Raw genomic sequence first — 9,977 nt, forward strand, 5'->3', positions numbered from 1 at the left:
GAGCTACTATTTTTTATATATATATATATATATATATATATATATATATCATCATCATCATTATTACTACCACTACTACTACTGTTATTATTATTGTTGTCATAACCACTACCATTACTATCATTACTATTATTGTTGTATTTGTTTCCTGGCAAAATGAAATTTTACCATTCAACTGCATCCATTTTTATTTATTTTTTGTCTTAGTATTGCTTCTATATGTGAATAGCTATGACATATATTCTACATTTAGTTACCAATTATATTTGATTAATATACTACATCTAATACATTTAAATTGATATAAAACATTTAATTTAAATAATATATTTTATATATTGGATTTTTATTCCATTTTATTTGAATAGAATTCAAATTATATTCATTTAGAATTTCTTAGAATTTATTGTCCTAAATTATAATTTAAAATGATGTACCATTATTATTGTTGTTGTTGTTGAAATAACAAAAAACATAAATTTGATTTAAAGAATAAAATGAAAGACCATAATTTTTTTTTGACAAAAAGACAAAAAAAAATAGAAGAAAAGGAGCCACATCAAAATTAGTATTGCTCCTATTGAAAAAACAAAAGCATAAAACTTGATATAAGGGATAAAATTAAAAATCATAGAAACTTTAACAAAAGAGCAATGAAAAAAAACTAATTGAAAATATTATATATACAAATTTGAATTAAAGGATTAAATTGAGAACAAATAAAACTTTAACACAAGAGAAAATGACAAAGATAAAAAATAAAAACTCAAATGACTGAATTTGAAACACCAACACCAATAAGGACCCAATTTTATTTTTTAGGGTAGGAGAAAGAGAAAAAAAAAAGAGTCATCAATGACAAACCAACAATCTTTAGCAAACAGAAGCCACCAATAAATGAAAATAACACGAAGGATAGTCAAATGAGAAAGTGGAAGCTCATTTTCTATAATTGGAAGATGCCACACGCACTAGCTAAAGTGCATTGCATCTCCTACGCGCCAATAACTTTTTACATTTAAAAATTAAAGATTAAATAGTAAATTATGTTATTACCCTTAATAAAATCAATAATTACCAAAAAAAAAACCAACATAAAAAGATATCAATATTTTTGTTTCAACGACTTAATTTTTTTGTTCTTAAGATCACATATATAGTTTTCTAATATGCTAAAAAAGAAAAAAACAACAACAACACCATTACCTTATAGTGTTATTTTTTTTTATCCTACAGGCATTTGGATTCCTTTACTTTTCATAAATATATTGCATACATAAAAATATCTCCAAACAAATCCATAATCCATAATGAACCACATGCATATACAAAAATGCCTCTAGTTAAAGGCAAACAATTTTTCATATGAAAGACAAAAAAATATCACCACACTATATTGGTAAATAAGAAAACACGAGGTAAGCAACAATGAATCCTCCTTTTGTTTTAGTTGTTTTTTTACTAGAGGTCTATTTATACATAAAAAAAAATATAAGTTTAAATTGAAAAACTTATGCATGCATATAATCAAATATATTGAGAACCTTATGTGTTAAAAAATAGAAAAAAAATCATTAACAATAAATAAATATAAAAAATAGAAAATTGATAAACACATATAGATCAAAATATTTGACATTGCTACTTATGCCTTTCACTTGGTCTCTTTGAATATTTACCAAAATCAAAATTTCATTCAATCAAATAATAATAGAAATAGAAATATATGAAATTGATTGGAAAAAAAAATTATATAAGGTTACACGCATTAGAAATATTATCTACAAATAAATACTTATTTATTTATATAAAACATTAAAAAAAATATAATGAATTAGAATAATTTCATAAACACATTGAAAATAATTGTCATTTAAAAGAGGTTATATGAACAAAATAAAAGGGAGAATGAATATTAATTTAAATTAAAATTAAAATTGAAAAAAACACAAATAAAAAGCATCAATTTAACATCAATTTTAAAAACACAACTTAGACAAAAAGGCAAAGACAAGGCTTTGTTGAGCCTTATAAGCGAGGTTAACCTATTTGGCCCATTTTGTTTAGGCACGCAGGCTCTTAATACTTTTTTACTATAGATGGGATGAATGATGATTATTCTTTGAAAAAACATATATCAGATGATGTATCACATGTTGTCAATTCTTTTTTTTTAATTAAATCAACCTACTCATCACTTACTGTATCGGACAACATATCGTCTTTTTTTACTCGAGTTCATGCCATTATAGAAGCCAAGAAAAATATAGCTCAAGGTTTTTTTTACCCTAAAACCTATTTTTTATCCAAAAAACCTAGAAAACACCTTATAAACCTATAAATGGCATTAAAAACCCAAAAAACATGCAAAAACCCAAAATTTACCTAAAACCAAAATCTTTTTTAAGCTTACATTTATTTTTAGGCACTTTCAAGATATAAAAGCACCTAAGGTGAACTCCCCTGATAAAATAGAATCATTTGACATAAATATTTACCATTTTAGTAGCTGAAATAAGAGCTAATGATATTTTTCTACTCTTTACCATCAGAATCCATTAGCTTTCTCTCTCTCCTCTCTTGATGCACGGACTAAAAATAATAAAAACAAGATTTTATATCAAAATTGCCCTTGAACTAGGCCCAAAATGATGCAATTGCGTAAAAAAAAGTTTTAGGACCAAATTAAAGTCAAAATAAAAATTTTAAATAATAGGTTCACAGTAAAATGTGAGAAAGTGAACAATAGTGTGTACACTTTGAAAATGCCACCTCTTTTATATTTTTATTAGATATTTAACTTATGCTTCACCGCGGGCCAAATATTTTTTTTTTCAAAAAAAAAATTATACATATAGGCTTTTTTGAAATATTTTTGTAGTTTATATATACATGTAATCAAATAAATAAAAACATTACGTGTGTTAATAAATGAAAAAAATCCATGAACGATAAATAAAAATAAAACTAAAAAAATCAAGAGACAAATATAGATTAAGATATTTAATCTCATAAGACGAGATATTTATTTGGTTATATTTGCTAAATTTATTTATTAAATTTTTTTTATCCAATCAAGTGATGAAAAAAGACACTAACATTAATTTAATTTAATGAAATAAAATTTAAAAAATAATATGTAAGGCTGCACATATTAAAAATGTTATCTTAAAATATATTTTTTTTGAAAAATAAAATTCATCTCTACAAAAGATAAAAAAATTTATAGATAAATGAGAAACACCTCTTAAAAAATTAAATGCATACAAAATAACCGAAAAATAATCATTCTCTAAATAAAATAAAAGAAGAGTATTAATCTAAATATAAACAAATTTTTTTAAAAAAATATAAAAGGTATTAATTTAAAAAAAGAAAAAAATAATTTAGAAAAAAAAAAAGAAAAGGAAATGCAATTGGGCCAAGCAAGTCATGTGAACCCGCCTGACCCATTCATTCCATTAGGGCTCACCCAACCTGGAACTTTTTTTTTTTGTTTTTGTATATTGTCCACCTAGATTTTTTTGGAAAAAAAAGGTAAGATAATGCGTCATTTGTATTGCCAAGTTTTTGACGACCGTGGTGGCCGAAAAAATGATGTTAATGGTATGTTCAACCAAAAAATGAAATTTTCCATCTATTTCTTTCACTCAAAATACCTAGAAAATATCACAGGCAACTTGATAGACATGTTCATGTCCCTAAAAAACAATCATAAAACCTAAAGCCAAAAATCTTACCAGGATCAAATACATATTGTTTTTTAAAAAAACCCTAATATGAGCTTCTCTCATCAAAATAAACAATTCAACATGAATTTTAACTTTTTGGTGTCCTAAATGGATGCCAAGAAAATTCTTTATCTCTTTAACATCGAATTCTAGCGATTTTCTTTTACATTTCTCACATGTTGGCTAAAAAATAAGGAAAATAAAGTTCAAGACCAAAATTGATTTTTCCTTCTAATTTTGAAAAATGATGGGACCAATTATCTATAATTTATAAAATATATGGACTACGTTAAATATTTTACCTAAAGTTTTTAAAGCCATTCGTTCTCTGTGTAATTTATACTTTGGTCCCCTTTCTTTTAATCTTATCCTCCCTTAACAAATTGGCTTATAATCTAGTCCAATAAAGGTCAAATTAAAAAAAAAGAAAAAGAAGACGAAAAAGAAAATGGACCAAAAAATCAATGGAAAAATGTCAATTCATCAATTCACAGTGCCATGTGAGAGGATTTATAATGCATTTTGCATGGTGTATGACCCAAGAGTTTTAGTTTTTTAGTTAATTCATAAAAAAAATATATTATTATGTGGGTTTGATGGATGTTATATGTTGATACATTAGGAGCGGGGAGATAAATCAAAGTAAAATACAAACATAAAATATTTTATTTTATTTTATTTCATATCCTTAAAATATTTTATTTTGTTTCATATTCTTTGATTAGGATTTAATTGTTCATTTGCATTTTATGTGGATTTAACATGTTATAGGTATTAACTTGATTATTGGCTAGCATAGCGCTGTAAGTTAGATTAATTTTTTTCAATGTACAAGTATATCTAAGTATAGTTAATGATTTAATCATGAACTCAAAATGTGATATATATTGGATGTGTTTATTTATATATTGATGCAATGATATAATGGATAATATTTTTTAAAAATATTGAGACGATGACATATTAAATCCAGCAGAGCTAGCCTGTTAAATTTGCAATTGAGGTCGTGAGACCATTATAACCGTATAGAAAATAAATCAAAATAAATTATAAAAGTCAATTTATAATCAACCCGATCTTGAAGGATAAAATTAAAAAAAATATATTAAATTAAAAAAATATATCTGAGTCAATCATTGTTAACCTATTAAACTCGTGACTCAGATCATAAGAATGTGATAACTCCATATAAATAAAAAAAAAATATTAAGCTCAATTTCCAACCAACTTAGTGTTAAAGGATAAAAATAAATAAAAAATAATCAAAGTTAGTCGAACTATCATGTTAAATAAGCGACCTTGATTATGAGACCATGATAACTTCATAACAAGCAAAAGAAAAAAATTATGAATCTCTATTTTATAGAGATCCAATGTTGAAGGTTGAAATAAAAAAAAATTCAATTAAAAATAAAAAAATCAACCTAGATCGACTTGTCAAAATCATGACATGAGTTATAAAATCAAGATATTTTTATAAAAAAATGAAACTCATTTTTCAACGAATATAATGTATAAGGATTAATTAAAAAAATAGAAAAAAGTGATAAAACAAAATTAAGTCAATACAGGTTAGTATGTTAAATTTACGACCTATATCATGAAATATAGATAAATTCATAGCAATTAAATGAAAACTAAATCATGATACCCCACTTTCAATACAACTAAAGTTAAATGTTCAAATTAAAAGAAAAAAAATCTACAACAATGGTATACAACTCAGTAAAAAAAATATAAAGCATAATTTTCAAAACAATTCAATGTAAAAAAAAGGAATTTTGATTGTTAAAAAATAAAATTAAAAATAAATACTAATTAAAACAGCTATAGCTTTTAGGGTTTGGTTGTTATCGATGAAAATCATAAAAAAAAATATTGTTTGTATATAGTTGAGTCATCATGGATAAGAATCAAACAGGCCTTTAAAGCCAACAAACAGTCATTTTAGGTACTCTTTGGAAAAACATAAGCCCGGGACGAATGCATTTTCTGATTTTCACATTATTTTTGAAGAATAAGCCAGACTTGATTTGTTGTTGTTGTACAAACACACTCATCAGAAAGGGCAAAGATCTTGAATTATACAAACCGAGAATTAAAAATAAATAAATAAAAGGTATGCTAATATGTTTATTTATTTTTTTATTTAACAATATATATTTTTTTCCAATTTTATTTCTAAAATTAAATTTTGTAGTTTTTATTATATTTTTTTGTTGGATTATATACTTGACACGAATAAAAGATTAATGTCTTCTCCCAAGTGCAGGAGTGTCGAAGTACTAAATAACCGGGCAAGACCGGGGTCGAACCACAAGGAGATTAATTGTACAAATTACAAATAACAATTATAAACAACAACAATAATAATAGTAGCAATAATAATAATAATAATAATAATAATAATAATACTAGTAGTAGTAGTAGTAGTAACAACAACAACAACAACAACAATAATAATAATTAAGAAAAAGAAGGAGAAGAAGAAGAAGATGATGAGAACTTTGAGATAGAATATTAATGTAAAGATTAAACAATGATAATAACAAATGTCAAGGTTAGAGGTTCCACCAATGATATGTCAAACAAGTATAGTATAAACTCTTATTATTCAATTGGAAACCACACACAAAGGAGGTTCCAATCAGATTATATATTGTTAACATGATTACATTAGTCATCTTATTCAATTAATGCTAATACTTGTAAATCTCGTCAAGCATTCATGATTATAACTTATGTTAACAACAAATCAAGTTCCTTTCATAGTTCAGGTGTCGGTTATACCATACAGTATGCGCTATGAAAGTGCCAAGCATTTGTTGTACCAAGTGTTATACAATATAAATCAAGATTAGTCATTTAACAAGTAAAGTATTAAAGAGTGAACAAGATAACAAATACAAAACATGTTAGTATCAAACATTAAAGTCCATATTAAGTTTACACTATATTTATTCTTACACCATTAGTGTAACCTTTTCACCTTGACATAATAAACTTAGCTAGATATAATGAAAGAAAAAAAATAAACAAAATAAGAACATAAATAAGACAAAAGTTAACTAAGTAAATGAAAGGAAATGAAAGGCATAAACTTGATATTAATGAAAGAAAAGCATAAACATTACAAAAAATACAAAAAGAGAAAGCAAGAGCATGATCTTGATCTGGAAACTAAGATGCTTAAATGCATGGCAAATGTCTCCTTTTATAGGCCAAAATTGGGAGCTATTGATTTGATGACTAATTAATGAGTGGGTGACCAACTCTTGACTTGGTGACAATCCTTATCTTCTCTTGTCTTCCCAAAACGTCATTGATAACGTCAAAATTGGAGCCACTTGAAAACATGAAAGTTGTAGAAATTGTCTCATCTTTTTTATGTAAAAAATTCAACTCATTTCAACTTCTAGAACTCCAGATATGGCCAAAATACTAAACAGTGTTCGGGCTGGAGGACAGATTCGGGCTTTTTTGTTGTTGCAACAATTTGGACTTGAAAATTGCCTTTTTAGATCTTAGGCTCCATATAAAAGTTGTAAGCCTATGTCTTACCTTTCTATCCATATAAAATAGACCTAAATCTGAGATATATAGCTCCAGATATGACCCAATTACCAAACAATTTTCCGGTTTGAATTGCACCGACATCTCTTTTCTAAGTTTGGCCATCTCTTTATCCTTTCAATTTCAGTTCTTAAATTCATCAATCAATCCTTTCATTTATGTGATAGGCCTACATTTAAAATGAACATTTACCACAATATAAGGTATCTTATATTATTAGATATATTATTATAAAACATACTTTAATTAAGGAGTTATTGATACTTGAAGTACAAAATGATGATATAAAACCTTGATTAAAATACACTTTTAAGTATCAATCACACCCCCCAACTAGCTTATTACTAGTCCCTAGTAATCAAAGCGTTAAAATAGAAAAACACTTTGCAAATTCCACAAAGCAAAGTAGTCATCATTTAACTTCCATTAATCTATCAAGATAAATAAACTCTCGTTAAATTTATATACCTGCTCAATACCTCTTAACAAGATATTAATAAACCTTTCTTTTGTGCTCAATATATCAACACATAATTATGGGGCTTTTCTTGGATGAAAATAAAATTTTTGTTCTAATGTTTAAGGTTAACTTCCTTGGGTTGGGATTATTATTTTTTTTTCTTTTTTTTTTATATATTTTTTTAATATACATACATATAACTTAAAATACCATACATCTTTAACTCATGTAACGAGCTTTCAGCTAATGACTCTCAAACCAATTGGTCTTAGGGCATTAGGTGTTAAGACATCCCTACGAGCTTAGTAACTCGGGTCACAGATACTAATATATAGATAGTGCAATGTTTGATTCCCTTAAGCTTTTCTCTTCAACCCATGTAACAAACGTTGGGCCAATAGCTCCTAGGTCAGTTGACTTTAGGGTATTAGGTGTTAAAACACCCATTCGGGCTTAATTGCTTAGGTTAGGGAGGTTACAAAACCAAACTTATCTATATTTTTATTATTATCGTTTTTTTATTTTTTTAATTATATACTATCCCTTTCCCTTAGTTGTTACCTTTAACAAAAGAACATAAATAATGTAATAATCCAATATGCAACCCACAATCATATGTTAAAGTGTGTGTGTGTAAATTAAGGTTTAAGAATACATGTTAAATAAGTATATGAGCAGAATTAAGTGATAACAATGCGAGAGTTTGTAAATCTGAATATTTCAAGAAGTATTATGATAGACCTTATTACGAATGATTACTAAGATACGTCTCAAGAGTCATAAAAAGTTCTCCTTACTCTGCCATCATAGTAACAACAATTTTGCACATGCTTTATGAAATAGAAAACACGGTTTTTTTTAGCTACTACCCTCTCCCCCCAACTAAAACAAGACATTGTCCTCAATGTTTAAAGGTAGAAAGATAGAGTATAGAAGATATCACATGAAATAATGAACACTGACAAACCTGGAACACACTGAAACAAATATAAGAAACAACAAAACACAATAATAAAACCAAAATACATAAAAATTCACAAATGAAGGCTCAAATCCAATCTAAGCTTTTTACGGCTTTCCTTAGTTAACCAATTTATGCGACTCATGGAAGGATCAATCACAGGAATGAAAGATTATAGTTGGTCGATCAATTGTTCAGCAGTAACAACAAAGATTATGATTTGTCGTGCAGAAGATGTTAGAAATTCCTGTTCCACAGCATGATCAAGAAAAGACAACAACTTATCATAATAACGATTAACATTTAACAAACCTATGGGTTTATGGTGAATGTGCAGTTGGGCCCAAGAGGAAATATGAAAGATCTCTTCCAATGTGTCTAGACCACCTGGTAAAGCAATGAAGGCATCAACATGGTTAAACATTGCATTCATTTGAGCCGACATTGTGGAGACCTGAAGTTCCTCTCCAATTGTTTTTCTAATGATGTCTCTTTGTGCTAAAGCTTCGGGGACGACCCCCAAAACTTGACTACCTTCTAAAAATACAACTATTAACACACCTCCCATTAACCCAAGACTGCCTCCCCCATACACTAAATGAATCTTTCTCTCAGCTAGCACTTGACCAAGATGATTTGCTGATTCTAAAAACTCCTTTTCTTTCCCAGGACTAGATCCACCGAAAACACAAATATTTCTTATATGATGACCTGAGGAACTTGTCATTTCTATACACTTCTATATTTGTTGAATGTATAGGTTGAGTAGAAATGAAAGAAAAGAAGAGAGGATTTTATAGATGAGAAATTAGAAAGGCAATCATACCACCTATATGTAGGCCAACTAGAGTCTCACACACACTCTCTCTCTCTCTCTATTTATTTATTTATTTACTTTTAAAAAAACATATGTATGTGCAGGTAGTTATGATGTGGCTCACATCTTCCCTTGGTTTTACGTCCAAGAACGACTTAAACGCCCTCTATGGGTCGGGGATAGGCTTCCCATCCAGTTTTCTTAAAAATTGACAAACAGGGTCTTTTTTAGTCGGATTCCCAAGACTAAGTCAGCATGTTCTTTATAAAATAGTGGCCATAAATCATGAATTGTATGATGTTTATCTCGACTATGATGAGACTTAAGAGTCAATAGAAGATTATCTATAGACTCTCTGTGTTTTGAAATAAATCCCACCTTTTGACAATTTTCACAGGTTTTACGGAATGCATGTGATTCCTTGAATATGGTGGG

This window comes from Populus euphratica, unplaced genomic scaffold, assembly GCF_000495115.2.
Source record: "Populus euphratica unplaced genomic scaffold, PopEup_1.0 scaffold34.1, whole genome shotgun sequence".
In the NCBI taxonomy this organism is placed as follows: Eukaryota; Viridiplantae; Streptophyta; class Magnoliopsida; order Malpighiales; family Salicaceae; genus Populus; species Populus euphratica.